The following is a 16,866-nucleotide window of genomic DNA, read 5'->3' as shown; positions in this document are numbered from 1 at the left end:
CCGCAGAATAGAGACTGTTACCCCTACATAGGGTCACTTGGCAGATATGGCGGGGTCGTGGGAGGGGGAGGATGACTTTCATCTCTTCCCCTGTTAGATTCCCGTTGTGCTGTGACATCACCCTTATACGCTGTGTAAAGCATACTATTTAATTTGATCAGCATGGCCACTTGAGTTTTTATAGTTTTCACGCTGCTTGTAGTTTATATATGGTTCACAAAAATCAAACAAACGATAAAGTAAACATGTAAGGATTCAGAATATTCTTTCAAACCCTTACACATTGTGTGTACGTATTTTTTGTCTTAAGTTTGTGGCTTTAAAGAGGTTCACGTTGTTTCTATGATGTGCATAACATGTTCTTGTAAATGTTTGTTACATTTTTCCTGGAATTGTAATTTTGGAATCTGAATAAAGATAGTCAAATCCCTGATACACACTGACACAGAGCAGAATAGAGACTGTTCCCCCTACATAGGGTCACTTGGCAGATATGGATTGACACCTGTCCTCAAAACCCCTGATACACACTGACACAGAGCAGAATAGGGACTGTTCCCCCTACATAGGGTCACTTGGCAGATATGGATTGCCACCTGTCCTCAAAACCCCTGATAAACACTGACACATAGCAGAATAGGGAATGTTCCTCCTACATAGGGTCACTTGGCAGATATGGATTGACACCTGTCCTCAAAACCCCTGATACACACTGACACAGAGCAGAATAGAGACCGGGGGTCTAGTAGCGTGGACACCCAGCACAGGTTGTTCTCCTTCAGCCTTTTTATACGAGGGTCCCTCAACAGGCACGACAGCCTGAAAGACCCCATTTGCACAAGGTTGGATGCCGAGCTACTCATTTCCCGTTCCTCCTCCTCACACAGAGCAGAATAGGGACTGTTCCCCCTACATAGGGTCACTTGGCAGATATGGATTGACACCTAGCCTAATGATCCCTGATACACACTGACACAGAGCATAATAGGGACTGTACCCCCTACATAGGGTCACTTGGCAGACATGGATTGACACCTGTCCTCAAAACCCCTGATACACACTGACACAGAGCAGAATAGGGACTGTTCCCTGTCCACAGAGACCATGATACACACTGACACAGAGCAGAATAGGGACTGTTCCCCCTACATAGGGTCACTTGGCAGATATGGATTGACACCTGTCCTCAAAGCCCCTGATACACACTGACACAGAGCAGAATAGAGACTGTTCCCTGTCCACAGAGACCATGATACACACTGACACAGAGCAGAATAGAGACTGTTCCCCGTCCACAGAGACCATGATACACACTGACACAGAGCAGAATAGAGACTGTTCCCCCTACATAGGGTCACTTGGCAGATATGGATTGACACCTGTCCTCAAAGCCCCTGATACACACTGACACAGAGCAGAATAGAGACTGTTCCCTGTCCACAGAGACCATGATACACACTGACACAGAGCAGAATAGGGACTGTTCCCCCTACATAGGGTCACTTGGCAGATATGGATTGACACCTGTCCTCAAAGCCCCTGATACACACTGACACAGAGCAGAATAGAGACTGTTCCCTGTCCACAGAGACCATGATACACACTGACACAGAGCAGAATAGAGACTGTTCCCCGTCCACAGAGACCATGATACACACTGACACAGAGCAGAATAGAGACTGTTCCCCCTACATAGGGTCACTTGGCAGGTATGGATTGACACCTGTCCTCAAAGCCCCTGATACACACTGACACAGAGCAGAATAGAGACTGTTCCCCGTCCACAGAGACCATGATACACACTGACACAGAGCAGAATAGAGACTGTTCCCCCCACATAGGGTCACTTGGCAGGTATGGATTGACACCTGTCCTCAAAGCCCCTGATACACACTGACACAGAGCAGAATAGAGACTGTTCCCCCTACATAGGGTCACTTGGCAGATATGGATTGACACCTGTCCTCAAAACCCCTGATACACACTGACACAGAGCAGAATAGGGACTGTTCCTCCTACATAGGGTCACTTGGCAGATATGGATTGACACCTGTCCTCAAAACCCCTGATACACACTGACACAGAGCAGAATAGAGACTGTTCCCTGTCCACAGAGACCATGATACACACTGACACAGAGCAGAATAGAGACTGTTCCCCGTCCACAGAGACCATGATACACACTGACACAGAGCAGAATAGAGACTGTTCCCCATCCACAGAGACCATGATACACACTGACACAGAGCAGAATAGGGACTGTTCCCCCTACATAGGGTCACTTGGCAGGTATGGATTGACACCTGAGGTACCAAAAGACAAGTAAAAATGGCGCTAAAATTTATGTGTACAGTACAATATAAGATTAAAGCAGCACTATATATCGTGAAAAAGCTCCTCTCACATAACATACAAAAAACCAAAAATAAAGTGCGCTGTGCCTTTAAGACCAATATTAGTGAATAATTCACACAAATATTAATTAACAATAATAATAATAACTCTACAAATGTATTATAATGTGCACTGTGCTTAAATACTATAGATCAATTCAAGTGATATAAATATCACATACATATGTGATATCTTAAAAGTGCATTAGTGGCAGACCACATAAGTGCTAATTGAAAAATAAACTCACTTTTAAAAGTTGCTTCTGTTGACAATTCAGTGATATACTCAAAGAAAACAGAAAAAAAAAAAAAAACAAAAAAAAAAAAAAACTCATAGGGCCATGACACCTGTCCTCAAAGCCCATGATACACACTGGGGGGAGCTACTGTCCTCCCCAACCCCTGCGCGGTGGGTGGGGGCCATAAATCACAATGGGGGGACCTACTGTCCTCCCCCCCTCGGCCCCCACCCCTGCGCGGTGGGTGGGGGCCATAAATCACAATGGGGGGGCCTACTTTCCTCCCCCCCGGCCCCCATCCCTGCGCGGTGGGTGGGGGGCATAAATCACAATGGGACGGACCTACTGATAGGAGTGGAGTATTGTTCATATCAGTTTAATACCTTCCGCGTCTCCTTTCAGTGGACGTGTTTATGGCAGCCATTTTAGGAACCGCACACCTGGGACCCGAGCAAGGTCACCTCGTTCAAGCTGCTCTGGTTCCTTGATGAGCCAGCTGCCCGTGAGTTAACATGTCCCGTGGAGAAGCACTCTGTCCTGTAAAGCCTCACCACAAAAAAATTAAATAAATAACAGCACTCGGAGTGGTGAGTTTAGTAAATGTTCATATCAGTTTACTACCTTCCGCGTCTCCTATCAATGTATATGGCAGCCATTTTAGGAACCGCACACCTGGGACCCGAGCAAGGTCACCTCTTCAACAGGCGACAAGATTTGGCCCTGTAAAACTATCCTGGATATTCTCTACAATTTCTATGGATATGGCATTGATTTATGTAACAGGGAGATGGAAGAAGATGCTTGGTCGGTCCTCTTACTTGAAATTTGGGGCACTGCGCGGGCAAGCTAATGTGCCACCAGATAGGATTGGTGAGTTTAGTATTGTTCATATCAGTTTAATACCTTCCGCGTCTCCTATCAGTGGACGTGTATATGGCAGCGATTTTTAATTGTTGAATCACCTCCCCTTTTTAGGCCAAGGTGGGAAGATGCTTAGATCACTGGTATATTGGTGCCATCTTGGAGGATTTTTTTTTGGTTTGGTTTTTGAAGCCACAGTGCTGCACCAGTGGGCCTAAAAATTAGGCATGTACACATGCCTGAAAAATTTGGTATTGTTGCAGCCGCTGCTGTAGCAGCGGCCAGAAAAATTGATGTTTGTTTCACAGGCAGAAAGTGCCCTAAAACATGGTGGCTTGAACCCTAGTTGGTGGCGGATAAGTCACGCAAGTCAAACGTCATTCAGAGCTAAAATACAGCAGCGTGGGGGGCGGAGCTTAACCAGCGAGCTAAACGGACGCCATCTCGACAAGCTCCCCAGTAAACGGGCACAATCTATTAAAAATCCCAACACCCTCAGCCGATCCAACCTCCTCCAGCCCCCAGCTGGACTCCCTACCTACTCCCGAGCCGATCGATGCCCTTCTTTGCGGCTTCCACCCAGCAGAAGCGGAGACGGAAGGTTGGGGCCTTCCCCACGCTCACAATCCCAGACCTGGAGAAACTACTCGGCGGCTACGGAGCGCGACAAGCGCGGGACGAAGCCTCCCTCCAAAGGTCAGACCATCCGGCACACACACCAGCCATGGGCCGCCGCTCACAGCGCCCACAAGCCATAGAACAAAACCGGGACATAGGGACCATGCTTCAAAGGCCTGCTCCGGCTAAAACTACTCCCGCGCCCCACTACCAACACACGGATCAACCGGAGGCAGAAACAACCTCAGAAGCCCACATAGGGCCACAACACCAACTAGACCCTCCAGCAGACATGACCCCAACATCCAGGCATGATTTAAAAATCCTATTTTCGGACTTCCATAAAATCCTTGCGGCAGAACTGGCCCCCATCAAAAAGGACATCACTGCCACTATAAACAGGGTACACACTAATGAAAAACACATTACAGACATGCAAACTCACCTAGCTGAGCTGCAAGAATCAATGCACCACCTTCAGGCGCAACAAAGAGCCATAATGGCACAGCAGACAACCATGGAGGAACGCCATCGGCGCACTAATATAAAAATTAGAGGCATCCCGGCAGCCATCTTACCAGATGAACTACCGCACTACACAAGGCGCCTTCTGGCCACTATTCTGCCTCACACCACGGTCAAGAAGATGGTCACTGAGGAGATCTACCGCCTGCCTACGTCCTCAAAGGTACGCTCAAACACACCCAGAGATGTGATACTCAGGTGCCCAAATGTACACGACAAGATTCAGGTCATGTCTGCATTAAAAGGTAAAACACCCCTGATATTTGAGGGCGCTAGCCTAACCTTTTTCCAGGATCTTACAAAGTCTACCCTCATGTGGCGCAAAACCTTCAGCTCCCTCACCAACAGACTGAGGGCAGCAGACATCACCTATCGATGGGGGGCACACGGATCCCTGGTGATACCACAGAACGGATCCCAACTCACACTTGCCTCCATGGAAGAGGCACTCACAATAATACAGGCCTTGGTACTGGACCCACCGACCGCCAACTCACCCTCAAGACCCTCTACTACCAATTGGGACCCAGAGCGCACCGCAACGTTTGTACCGCAGAACAGAAGCCCTCGGTCCTCGGACCCAAGACAGCCTCAAGGGACTGGCTGACAATGAGGCACAGTAGGGACACCTTCCCAGCGCTCACCTTTACCTCAGGTCTAAAGACTGCAAAGTTATTTTCATTGAACGTTTAACATTTCTTATAGTACCCCATTGTTATTGGGAGCAACAATATATATATATATATATATTTTTTTTTTGTGAGCCCAATTTTGGTAACCAAGTGCCGTTTTGGAAACGTTACCATAATTCCTACAGTTTGTACACTCAATGCGAAAATCACAATTGTTTATTACCTTGTTCTTTCTCCTGAACCCTGTTTTTGAGCCGGTGGCTGTCAGTTTGCAAGGTCTCCAAACATCTGATAGAGGTTAAAGCCAAGCTCAGTGTCCCATGACTAGGGGACATTACCCTCCTAAGGCTGAATAGGGGCACTAAAATTTAATAAACACACCTCACTACTTTCAAGCTACAAAAGCAAGATTAAATGGTCTGACAAAATGTATATATTGCTAAAGCCCAGTAAATGCTGACCTTATATAGATGACTAATCTAGAATACTGAACAGTAGCCGGCCTTTAAGAGGGCAGCATAGTAAAGGTACAGGTTGTATACGACCCGTTACCTACCGTCAAAGTGTCCATATGGCAACGTACATTATTCTGCAAAGATTAGGGTTTGTCCTGCACTCTTAGTGGGTGTAGAGCTTTAAGCTCGAGGGTTTGTGAAGTCTAAAACGAGTCAAGAATTGCATACAAAAGCATAGGTCAGGAGAAACCTATCTAACTTCACACCATACCTGAGTTACAAAAGGACGTTTAAACGGTTTATTGTTTATGTTGTTGCGATCCCTACTAGAAGACTGAAACACGTACAACAATCGACAGTTCTAACCCTGACATGGACCGTACTTGACTGACACCACAGGCTCAACCGGACCCACTCTCGCACGACTGGTACACCTAAGACGGGGACATACCACAAACGCTTAATGGAGTGACTGCTACACTCTTACCACGACCCCCCCGCGACTCCCTAGGTTAGGAGTTTCGATCACGTGAGGCAGAGACCACACTCACGGCAGGAGGCTGCACTGGACAGCCCACACGCTTCAGAAGTCACTCACTAGTACACACCCATCAATATGCCCACGGGACACCATACCAACACATACAGGCACACCCAAGTGTCATAACCATGGAGGCACCACATACTCCATAACTACTTCACACACGGAACGCGGATACCAGCACCGAATATACGACTCAAACACACAAATAACACAGGTTAAGCGGTTAATGACCCGGATCCAAGTTATTGCTTGTATTTTATAAAATTATATAATTGGTGCAGTCTCACAAGATGCAAGATAAATATGTTGATGCTATATACTGGAAATTCTGACTTGCAATGTACTGTTTTACTGTCATGCAAAGCACCGCAAAAATAAAGAATTAAAAAATAAAATAAAAAATACAGCAGCGTGTGGACCATTTTTAGCCCAAGGCAGCTCATCTCATCAGGCCTTTTTTAATCGAATGTATTGCCCAGTGTCAGTCCCTTCGGGATCCATCCCTCATTCATCTTAATAAAGGTGAGGTAATCTAGACTTTTTTGACCTAGGCGACTTCTCTTCTCAGTGACAATACCTCCTGCTGCACTGAAGGTCCTTTCTGACAGGACACTTGAAGCGGGGCAGGCCAGAAGTTCTATCGCAAATTGGGATAGCTCAGGCCACAGGTCAATCCTGCACACCCAGTAGTCAAGGGGTTCATCGCTCCTCAGAGTGTCGATATCTGCAGTTAAGGCGAGGTAGTCTGCTACCTGTCGGTCGAGTCGCTCTCTGAGGGTGGATCCCGAAGGGCTGTGGCGATGCGTAGGACTTAAAAAGGTCCGCATGTCCTCCATCAACAACACGTCTTTAAAGCGTCCTGTCCTTGCCGGCGTGGTCGTGGGAGGAGGAGGATGACTTCCACCTCTCCCCCTGTTAGATTCCCGTTGTGCTGTGACATCACCCTTATACGCTGTGTAAAGCATACTTTTGAATTTATTTTGCAAATGCTGCATCCTTTCCGACTTGTTGTAATTCGGTAACATTTCCGCCACTTTCTGCTTCTACCGGAGGTCTAGTAGCGTGGACACCCAGTACAGTTCGTTCTCCTTCAGCCTTTTTATACGAGAAAAACGCGCAAATTGAAAAATTTAAAAAGCCGGAAGAAAGAACTTACACACAGCTCTTGAAAAAGTCGGTAAGACGAAACGCGTCGAGCAGTTGGAAGCCTGCCAGCACCCCCATAGACTATATTGGACCATATCACAGACCTGGAGTTCAGCTACACACAGACTGACCACCACTGAATCTGGAGCATTGGATCAACTTTGCAAAGGGGATTTTAGCCCAAGAAGGGGCTGACAAGCTTTTACAGCACAATATAGACGTATGTCCCTATTGTGCCAATACATTTGTGAGTGTGACTTTTTATCTTTTTATCATTTGTATATGTATCATTAAATACTTCACTATATATTGTATTATTTTTATCTCTTTACATGACGTTTTGTGTCTAACATATGGTAAATATATTTACACGTGTGTGATTGTGGCGCCCCCGGTGGTATATGTTTTTCAAACTATACTAATTTGTTGGCTTGTATTGTTTGGGATTGGGAGTGATCCCTTATTTGGAGTGGCTAGCCTGCACTATTATAAGCACTTTTGTTCCCACTTACTGCCCCCCTTTTCTAGCGATGCTGATAAGGCTGTTTCTGGTGGTGATGGTGACCACAACTCTTCCTCTTCCTCTTCACGCTCATCTACAGCCTGATCCAGCACTCTTCGCAGGGCACGCTCCAGGAAGAAAACAAATGGTATGATGTCGCTGATGGTGCCTTCGTTGCGACTGACTAGGTTTGTCACCTCCTCAAAAGGATGCATGAGCCTACAGGCATTGCGCATGAGCGTCCAGTAACGTGGCAAAAAAATTCCCAGCTCCCCAGAGGCTGTCCTAGCACCCCGGTCATACAAATATTCATTCACAGCTTTTTCTTGTTGGAGCAGGCGGTCGAACATTAGGAGTGTTGAATTCCAACGTGTAGGGCTGTCGCAAATCAAGCGCCTCACTGGCATGTTGTTTCGCCGCTGGATATCGGCAAAGTGAGCCATGGCCATGTAGGAACGCCTGAAATGGCCACACACCTTGCTGGCCTGCTTCAGGACGTCCTGTAAGCCTGTGTACTTATGCACAAAGCGTTGTACGATCAGATTACACACATGTGCCATGCACGGCACATGTGTCAACTTGCCCAACTTCAATGCCGCTAGCAAATTTTTTCCGTTGTCACACACCACTTTGCCGATATCCAGTTGCTGCGGAGTCAGCCACTTTTCCACCTGTGCGTTCAGGGCGGACAGGAGTGCTTGACGGTGTGACTCTCTGCTTTCAAGCAAGTCAAACCCAAGACGGCGTGACACTGCCGTATCCGGGATGTGGAATAGTACCTGGGGAGCTGGGGGGGTGCCGTTGATGTGGAGCAAGACGCAGCAGCACAAGAGGACTCAGCCGAGGAGGTTATGGAAGAGGATGGAGTAGGAGGAGTAGAGGAGGTGGCAGCAGGACTGCCTGCAATTCGTGGCGGTGTCACCAACTCCTCTGCAATGCCACGCATTCCTTGATTGTCAGCCGTCAGCAGGTTTACCCAATGCGCAGTGTAGGTGATATATCTGCCCTGACCATGCTTTGCAGACCAGGTATCAGTGCTCAGATGGACCCTTGCCCCAACACTGTGTGCCAGACATGCCATGACTTCCTTTTGCACAATCGAGTACAAGTTGGGGATTGCCTTTTGTGAAAAGAAATTCCGTCCAGGGCCGGACTGGGAATTAAAAGCAGCCCTGGAAAAAATTTATTTACCAGCCCCATAATGCGTCGCGCCAGCATAGTGTGCAGATACAGAGTTAGAAAAGAGAACTTAAAATTAAAAATGATTACTCCAACGTGAAAAAAAGCACATATAGGCTTAAAAAAAAAAGAGTGCAGATTTATTTTAAGCAGACGTGCCTTTGCATATAACCAATGTTTCAGTCCAACTACCATGACATATTAAGGAAAGCTTGGTAATGGGACTGAAATGGTGAATGTATGTAGGGCACAACTGTAAACAATGACGTTATCTTGTTTATTTTGAGGTCCTGTGGGTGCACTCTTCACTTTAAATATGTTATTGTGCTGGATTATGCACCTAGCAACAAGACTGGGCCAATATCTGCTTATTACATATTGTACATATCAATGACATTTCTTAGTGTATTATGCATATATAAATGTACATTAATATATGTGTAAATATAATAGGCATAATTATATATATAATATAATAATATAATATAATATATATATATAATATAAATCAGTGGCGGATCCAGAGCCTGATCTCAGGAGGGGCACCTATAGCTTATTTAAAGAAATAATCCATGCACAATAACCACTACTGCTCTGTGTAGTGGGTATGGTGCCAGGAGTGCCGGGACCCGCTCCCAGAGTAAGTAGTCAAACCGTTTAAGTACAGTTTGATAACTTACCTGGGGTCTGCTGGGGGTATGGGGCTGTAGTAGGGTATAGGAGCAGTGGTGCAATGTGTGAGGGGTGCAATGTGTGTAAAAGGTTCAGTGTGTAGGGTGCGTGGGGCAATGTGTGTATGGGTGGCTGTGTGTGTAGGGGAATGTGTGTATGGGGGTCTGTGTGTGTGTATGGGGGGGCAGTGTGTGAATGCGTATGGTGTGTGTGGGCAGTATTTGTATGGGTCTAGAGTTCACTCTCACCACTTGGACCACCAGGAATCCCTGGTGGTCGCAGTGGTGAGAGTGAACTCTAGCCCGTAGCTCCAGGGCTAGAGTTTCCCTGTGGCACTCTCCCTCCCCATCTGTCTCTCTCTATTCACCCCTCTTTCTCCCCTTGTGTCTCACTCTCCCCCCTCTGTCTCTTTCTCCCCCCTTTCCCTGTGGCACTGTCTATCTCTATTCACCCCTCTTTCTCCTCTTGTGTCTCACTCTCCCCCCTCTGTCTCTTTCTCCCTCCTTTCCCTGTGGCACTCTCCCTCCCCCTCTGTCTCTCTCTATTCACCCCTCTTTCTCCCCTTGTGTCTCACGCTCCCCCCTCTGTCTCTTTCTCCCCCCTTTCCCTGTGGCACTCTCCCTCCCCCTCTGTCTCTCTCTATCCGCCCCTCTTTCTCCCCTTGTGTCTCATTCTCCCCCCTCTGTCTCTTTCTCCCTCCTTTCCCTGTGGCACTCTCCCTCCCCCTCTGTCTCTCTCTATTCACCCCTCTTTCTCCCCTTGTGTCTCACTCTCCCCCTCTGTCTCTTTCTCCCCCTTTCCCTGTGGCACTCTCCCTCCCCCTCTGTCTCTCTCTATTCGCCCCTCTTTCTCCCCTTGTGTCTCACTCTCCCCCCTCTGTCTCTTTATCCCTCCTTTCCCTGTGGCACACTCCCTCCCCCTTTGTCTCTCTCTATTCGCTCCTCTCTCCCCCCTCTCCCTGTGGCACTCTCCCCCCTCTGTCTCTGTCTCTCTATTCACCCCCCTCTGTCTCTCTCTATTCACCCCCCCTCTGTCTCTCTCTATTCACCCCCCCTCTGTCTCTCTCTCTATTCACCCCCCTCTGCCTCTCTCTCTCTATTCACCCCCCTCTGCCTCTCTCTCTATATTCACCCCCCCTCTGTCTCTCTCTTTATTCACCCCCCTCTGCCTCTCTCTCTATTCACCCCCTCTGTCTCTCTCTCTATTCACCCCCCTGTCTCTCTCTCTATTCACCCCCCCTCTGTCTCTCTCTCTCTCTTCACTCCCCCTCTGTCTCTCTCTCTTCACCCCCCTCTCTGTCTCTCTCTCTTCACCCCCCCTCTCTGTCTCTCTCTCTCTTCACCCCCCCTCTGTCTCTCTCTTCACCCCCCCTCTGTCTCTCTCTTCACCCCCCCTGTCTCTCTCTTCACCCCCCTCTGTCTCTCTCTTCACCCCCCTGTCTCTCTATTCACCCCCTCCCCCTCCCCCTCTGTCTCTCTCTCTCTATTCACCCCCCCACTTCCATCCCCCCCACCCATCTGAGAGGAGTCAGGGGGCCGGCCGCATTGCATGCTGCAGCCTCGCCGGTCCGGCAGCACTGTTAATGCTGAGGGCTGAAGGGGGAGGGAGGAGCATGTCTCTCTACCATGCTCCCTCACGGTTCCCACAATCCCCAGCACGGATGCTGCTGGGGATTGTGGGAACCGTGAGGGAGCCTGGTAGAGAGACATGCTCCTCCCTCAGCCCTCAGTGTTAGGTGTGCCGCCGGACCAGTGAGGCTGCAGCTTGCAATACGGCCGCCTCCCGGCCGGCCCCCTCAAAGTGTGTGCCACCGGACCGGCCACCCGGTGGCACATATATTGCCAGAGCAGCCCCCAGGTGCCGCGGCCCACCGGGAAATTTCCCGGTATCCCGGTGGGCCAGTCCGGCCCTGATTCCGTCCGGGTACCTTCCACTGCGGTGTCCCAATAGCTACAAATTTTTGGAACGCCTCAGACTCAACCAGATTGTATGGTAAAAGCTGGCGGGCTAATAGTTCGGACAAGCCAGCTGTCAGACGCTGGGCAAGGGGGTGACTTGGTGACATTGGCTTCTTACGCTCAAACATGTCCTTAACATACACATGACTGTGGGCAGATGAGCGGGAACTGCTCAAGGCGGGAGACGGAGTGGCGGATGGTTGAGAGGGGGCAAGGAGGACAGCAGTGGTTGACGTGGCTGAAGATGCTGGACCAGGAGGAGGATGGCGGCTTAGAGTAGGCGTGCTGCTTGTACTCATGTGTTGATCCCATAGGCGTTTGTGATGTGAGATCATGTGCCTACGCAAAGCAGCTGTACCTAGGTGGGTGTTGGACCTCCCACGACTCAGTTTCCTTTAGCACAGGTTGCAAATGGCATCGCTGTTGTCAGAGGCAGACACAAAAAATGCCACACTGCTGAGCTCTGCAATGACGGCATTCTGGTGGTGGACACAGCATGCGTTGATTGGCGTGCTGTCGGGTTGACCCCGGGTGCCGATGCATGCTGTCTGACTGTGCCACTAGCTCCTTGCGACGACCCCCCCTGCTTCCAACTCGTTTCCTCCTCCTCCTCTCTGTCTCCCCAGCTGAACTTTCGCCCTGTTCTTCTTCTTGCCGAGCGGGCACCCACGTGACATCCATGGACGCATCGTCATCATCAACCGCTTCGCTTGTATCTGACAACTCAGAAAAGGAAGCAGCAGCGGGTACAACATCATCATCATCACACCGTACCTCCATGTGTTTAATGCTGCCTGCCTGAGACATATCCCTGTTATCTACATCCTCTAGCAATAATGGTTGCGCATCACTCATTTCTTCAAACGGGTGTGTGAATAACTCCTCTGACATACCAAGTAAAGCGGCTGTGGTGCTAGTTTTGGTGGTGGCGGCAGGCGGGTGTTAGCCAGTCAACTATGTCCTCAGAACTTTTCAAGTTCATGGTACGTGGCTTCTGAAAACTGGGCATTATTCTAGGGCAAAAGGGAATCACAGCACCACGACCACGACGGCCCCTGCGGGGTGGCCTGCCTCTGCCTGTCATTTTTGGGGGGATTAGTGGTACTATGCGTGCAAGCTACTGTGAGACCAGATATGATTGGCAATGTGAACTGTAACAGTTCTGCAGAGCACACACTGTAGGCCTGACACACCCGCTTGAAGACAAGTAACTGCTATTCAATCTATAACAGTGAAAAACTAATTTTGGTTTTAAAAGCACGCTATAGAGACACCAGATATGATTGGCAATGTGCACTGGAACAGTTCTGGAGAGCACACGCAGAAGGAAGGACTGACAGAGCCGCTTGAAGGACACTGACTGGCTGCTATTAGCTTACAATAGAAACCTTTTTTCTTTGTAAAAGCACGCTATAGAGACACCAGATATGATTGGCAATGTGCACTTGAACAGTTCTGCAGAGCACACACTGTAGGCCTGACACACCCGCTTGAAGACAAGTAACTGCTATTCAATCTATAACAGTGAAAAACAAATTTTGGTTTTAAAAGCACGCTATAGAGACACCAGATATGATTGGCAACTGTCAAAGTACGCTGGCAGGGATGTGCAGGGCACACGCTGAAGGAAGGCCTGACAGAGCCGCTTGAAGGACACTGACTGGCTGCTATTAGCTTACACTGGAAACCTTTTTTCTTTGTAAAAGCACGCTAAAGAGACACCAGATATGATTGCCAACTGTCAAAGCACGCTGGCACAGGTCTGCAGAGCACACGCTGAAGTAGGCCTGACACCCAGACGCTTGCAGACAACTAGCTGCTCTTCTATTACAGTGAAAAAAAATTATTTATTTTAAATCTAAAGCTTAAGCTATTGTAAAAACAGATATGAGTGGTGGCACTGGGCAAGAGGGCACAGTATCCACTGTGAACCTCAAACAGAAGTTGGCAGGCAGGCAACTGCTCTTCTATTACAGTGGAAACAAAATTTTGGTTTTAAAAGCACGCTATAGAGACACCAGATATGAGTGGCAACTGTCAAAGTACGCTGGCAGGGTTGTGCAGGGCACACGCTGAAGGAAGGCCTGACAGAGCCGCTTGAAGGACACTGACTGGCTGCTATTAGCTTACACTGGAAACCTTTTTTCTTTGTAAAATTACGCTAAAGAGACACCAGATATGATTGGCAACTGTCAAAGCACGCTGGCACAGGTCTGCAGAGCACACGCTGAAGTAGGCCTGACACCCAGACGCTTGCAGACAACTAACTGCTCTTCTATTACAGTGAAAAAAATAATATTTCTTTTAAATCTAAAGCTTAAGCTATTGTAAAAACAGATATGAGTGGTGGCACTGGGCAAGAGGGCACAGTATCCACTGTGAACCTCAAACAGAAGCTGGCAGGCAGGCAACTGCTCTTCTATTACAGTGGAAACAAAATTTTGGTTTTAAAAGCACGCTATAGAGACACCAGAAATGAGTGGCAACTGTCAAAGTACGCTGGCAGGGTTGTGCAGGGCACACGCTGAAGGAAGGCCTGACAGAGCCGCTTGAAGGACACTGACTGGCTGCTATTAGCTTACACTGGAAACCTTTTTTCTTCGTAAAAGCACGCTATAGAAACACCAGATATGATTGGCAACTGTCAAAGTACGCTGGCAGGGTTGTGCAGGGCACACGCTGAAGGAAGGCCTGACAGAGCCGCTTGAAGGACACTGACTGGCTGCTATTAGCTTACACTGGAAACCTTTTTTCTTTGTAAAAGCACGCTAAAGGGACACCAGATATGATTGGCAACTGTCAAAGCACGCTGGCACAGGTCTGCAGAGCACACGCTGAAGTAGGCCTGACACCCAGACGCTTGCAGACAACTAACTGCTCTTCTATTACAGTGAAAAAAAATGATTTATTTTAAATCTAAAGCTTAAGCTATTGTAAAAACAGATATGAGTGGTGGCACTGGGCAAGAGGGCACAGTATCCACTGTGAACCTCAAACAGAAGCTGGCAGGCAGGCAACTGCTCTTCTATTACAGTGAAAAAAAAATATTTATTTTAAATCTAAAGCTTAACCTATTGTAAAAACAGATATGAGTGGTGGCACTGGGCAAGTGGGCACAGTATCCAATGTGAACCTCACACAGAAGCTGGCAGGCAGGCAACTGCTCTTCTATTACAGTGAAAAAAAAATATTTATTTTAAATCTAAAGCTTAAGCTATTGTAAAAACAGATATGAGTGGTGGCACTGACTGTGCAAATGGGCAAGGCATCCAGCCTGACACAGAAGCTGGCAGGCAGGCAACTGCTCTTCTATTACAGTGAAAAAAAATATTTATTTTAAATCTAAAGCGTAACCTATTGTAAAAACAGATATGAGTGGTGGCACTGACTGTGCAAATGGGCAAGGCATCCAACCTGACACAGAAGCTGGCAGGCAGGAAACTGCTCTTCTATTACAGTGAAAAAAAAATATTTATTTTAAATCTAAAGCTTAACCTATTGTAAAAACAGATATGAGTGGTGGCACTGACTGTGCAAATGGGCAAGACATCCAACCTGACACAGAAGCTGGCAGGCAGGCAACTGCTCTTCTATTACAGTGAAAAAAAATATTTATTTTAAATCTAAAGCTTAACCTATTGTAAAAACAGATATGAGTGGTGGCACTGGGCAAGTGGGCACAGTATCCAATGTGAACCTCCCACAGAAGCTGGCAGGCAGGCACCTGCAATTACATTACACAGGAAAAAAAAAAGCAGCCTGATGTTCTAGCCCTAAAAAGGGCTTTTTTGGGGTGCTGTCCTTACAGCAGAGATCAGATGAGTCCTTCAGGATTGTAGTGGACACTGAATACCCTAGCCTAGCTATCAATTTCCCTGTCTAATCAGCAGCAGCTAAACTTTCCCTCCTCTCACTAAGCATGCAGCTTCAGAATGAATCGAAAATGGATGCTGGGAGGGAGGTTGGAGGGTGTGGAAGGGAGGGAGTGCTGCTGATTGGCTGGAATGTGCCTGCTGACCGAGAGGCACAGGGTCAAAGTTTGCCCAATGATGACGAATAGGGGGCGGATCGAACTGCGCATGTGTCCGCCCGCCACGCGGCGAACACGAACACGCTAAGTTCGCCGGGAACTGTTCGCCGGCGGACAGTTCGGTACATCACTAGTTAAATGTTATGGTGATGTCTGCGTGGTCTGACTACGTTATGGAACCTATGGCCGAGGTCTTGATGTGCTGCGTGAGGGATGGGGATATGAGGAACATGCCTATTCTTTCGTCATCGGATGTTGGATTCTCCATATGTCAAGTAGATTGGTTGTTGTCGTGAAGGCTAGGAGTAGTTTGTCTGCTTTGGCTGTTGGAGGATGGTTGTGTGTATGCTAACCTATCCGGTGCCTGTCTTGGGTTGGGAGTAGTGTGGCATTGAAATCGCCGCCCACCGTGAGGTGGTGTGATGGGAACAGTTTCAGGTTGGCCTGTATATTGGTCCAGAACGATTTGTTCAGTGATTGGGTGCATATATAGAGGTGAACACGTATTTTTGAGGACCTATATGGCCTGAGATTGTGAAATATCTGCCTTGTGGGTTTGAGTGCGTTTGTGTGACATGTAGGGGGCATGATTTGCGGGTCATAATTGCAACCCCATTTTGTTTACCCGATGGGGAATTAGCTGTATAATACTTGTTGTAGTGTCGGCATAGGAGAGGGAATGGTCTCTGTTGTGCGAAGTGGGTTTTCTGGAGCAGGAGGATGTCAGCTTTTGATCTGTTTGACCACCATAAGAATCGGTGGCGCTTAGAGGGATTGTTCAAGCCCCTGCAGTTGATGGATATGCAGGTTAGGGTGCTGTTTTTATTGGGATTGTCGGGTTGTTTGCTTTGCGTTCCGGTGCTAATGGTTGGGGTGGTTGACTGGGCCGTCTCCATTGCGGGGTGTTAGGGAAGTGGCCTATGGGATTTGGGGATACCAAAAAGGGGTGTGGGGTTGAGGTAGGTTTATGTGAGGGGGGGACGGGAGGTCAGTAGTGTGATGGAAGTATGGCTCTTAGGTCGTGGGGGCTTACTTTGGTTTGCCAGGCTTTGTATGGGCGGAGTGTGCCTGATGTATTTTAGGGAGGTAAGTCGGTCGTGTGTCCGGAGGTG

Source organism: Pelobates fuscus, chromosome 5 (genome assembly GCF_036172605.1).
Source record: "Pelobates fuscus isolate aPelFus1 chromosome 5, aPelFus1.pri, whole genome shotgun sequence".
In the NCBI taxonomy this organism is placed as follows: Eukaryota; Metazoa; Chordata; class Amphibia; order Anura; family Pelobatidae; genus Pelobates; species Pelobates fuscus.
This window is presented reverse-complemented; position numbering follows the sequence as displayed.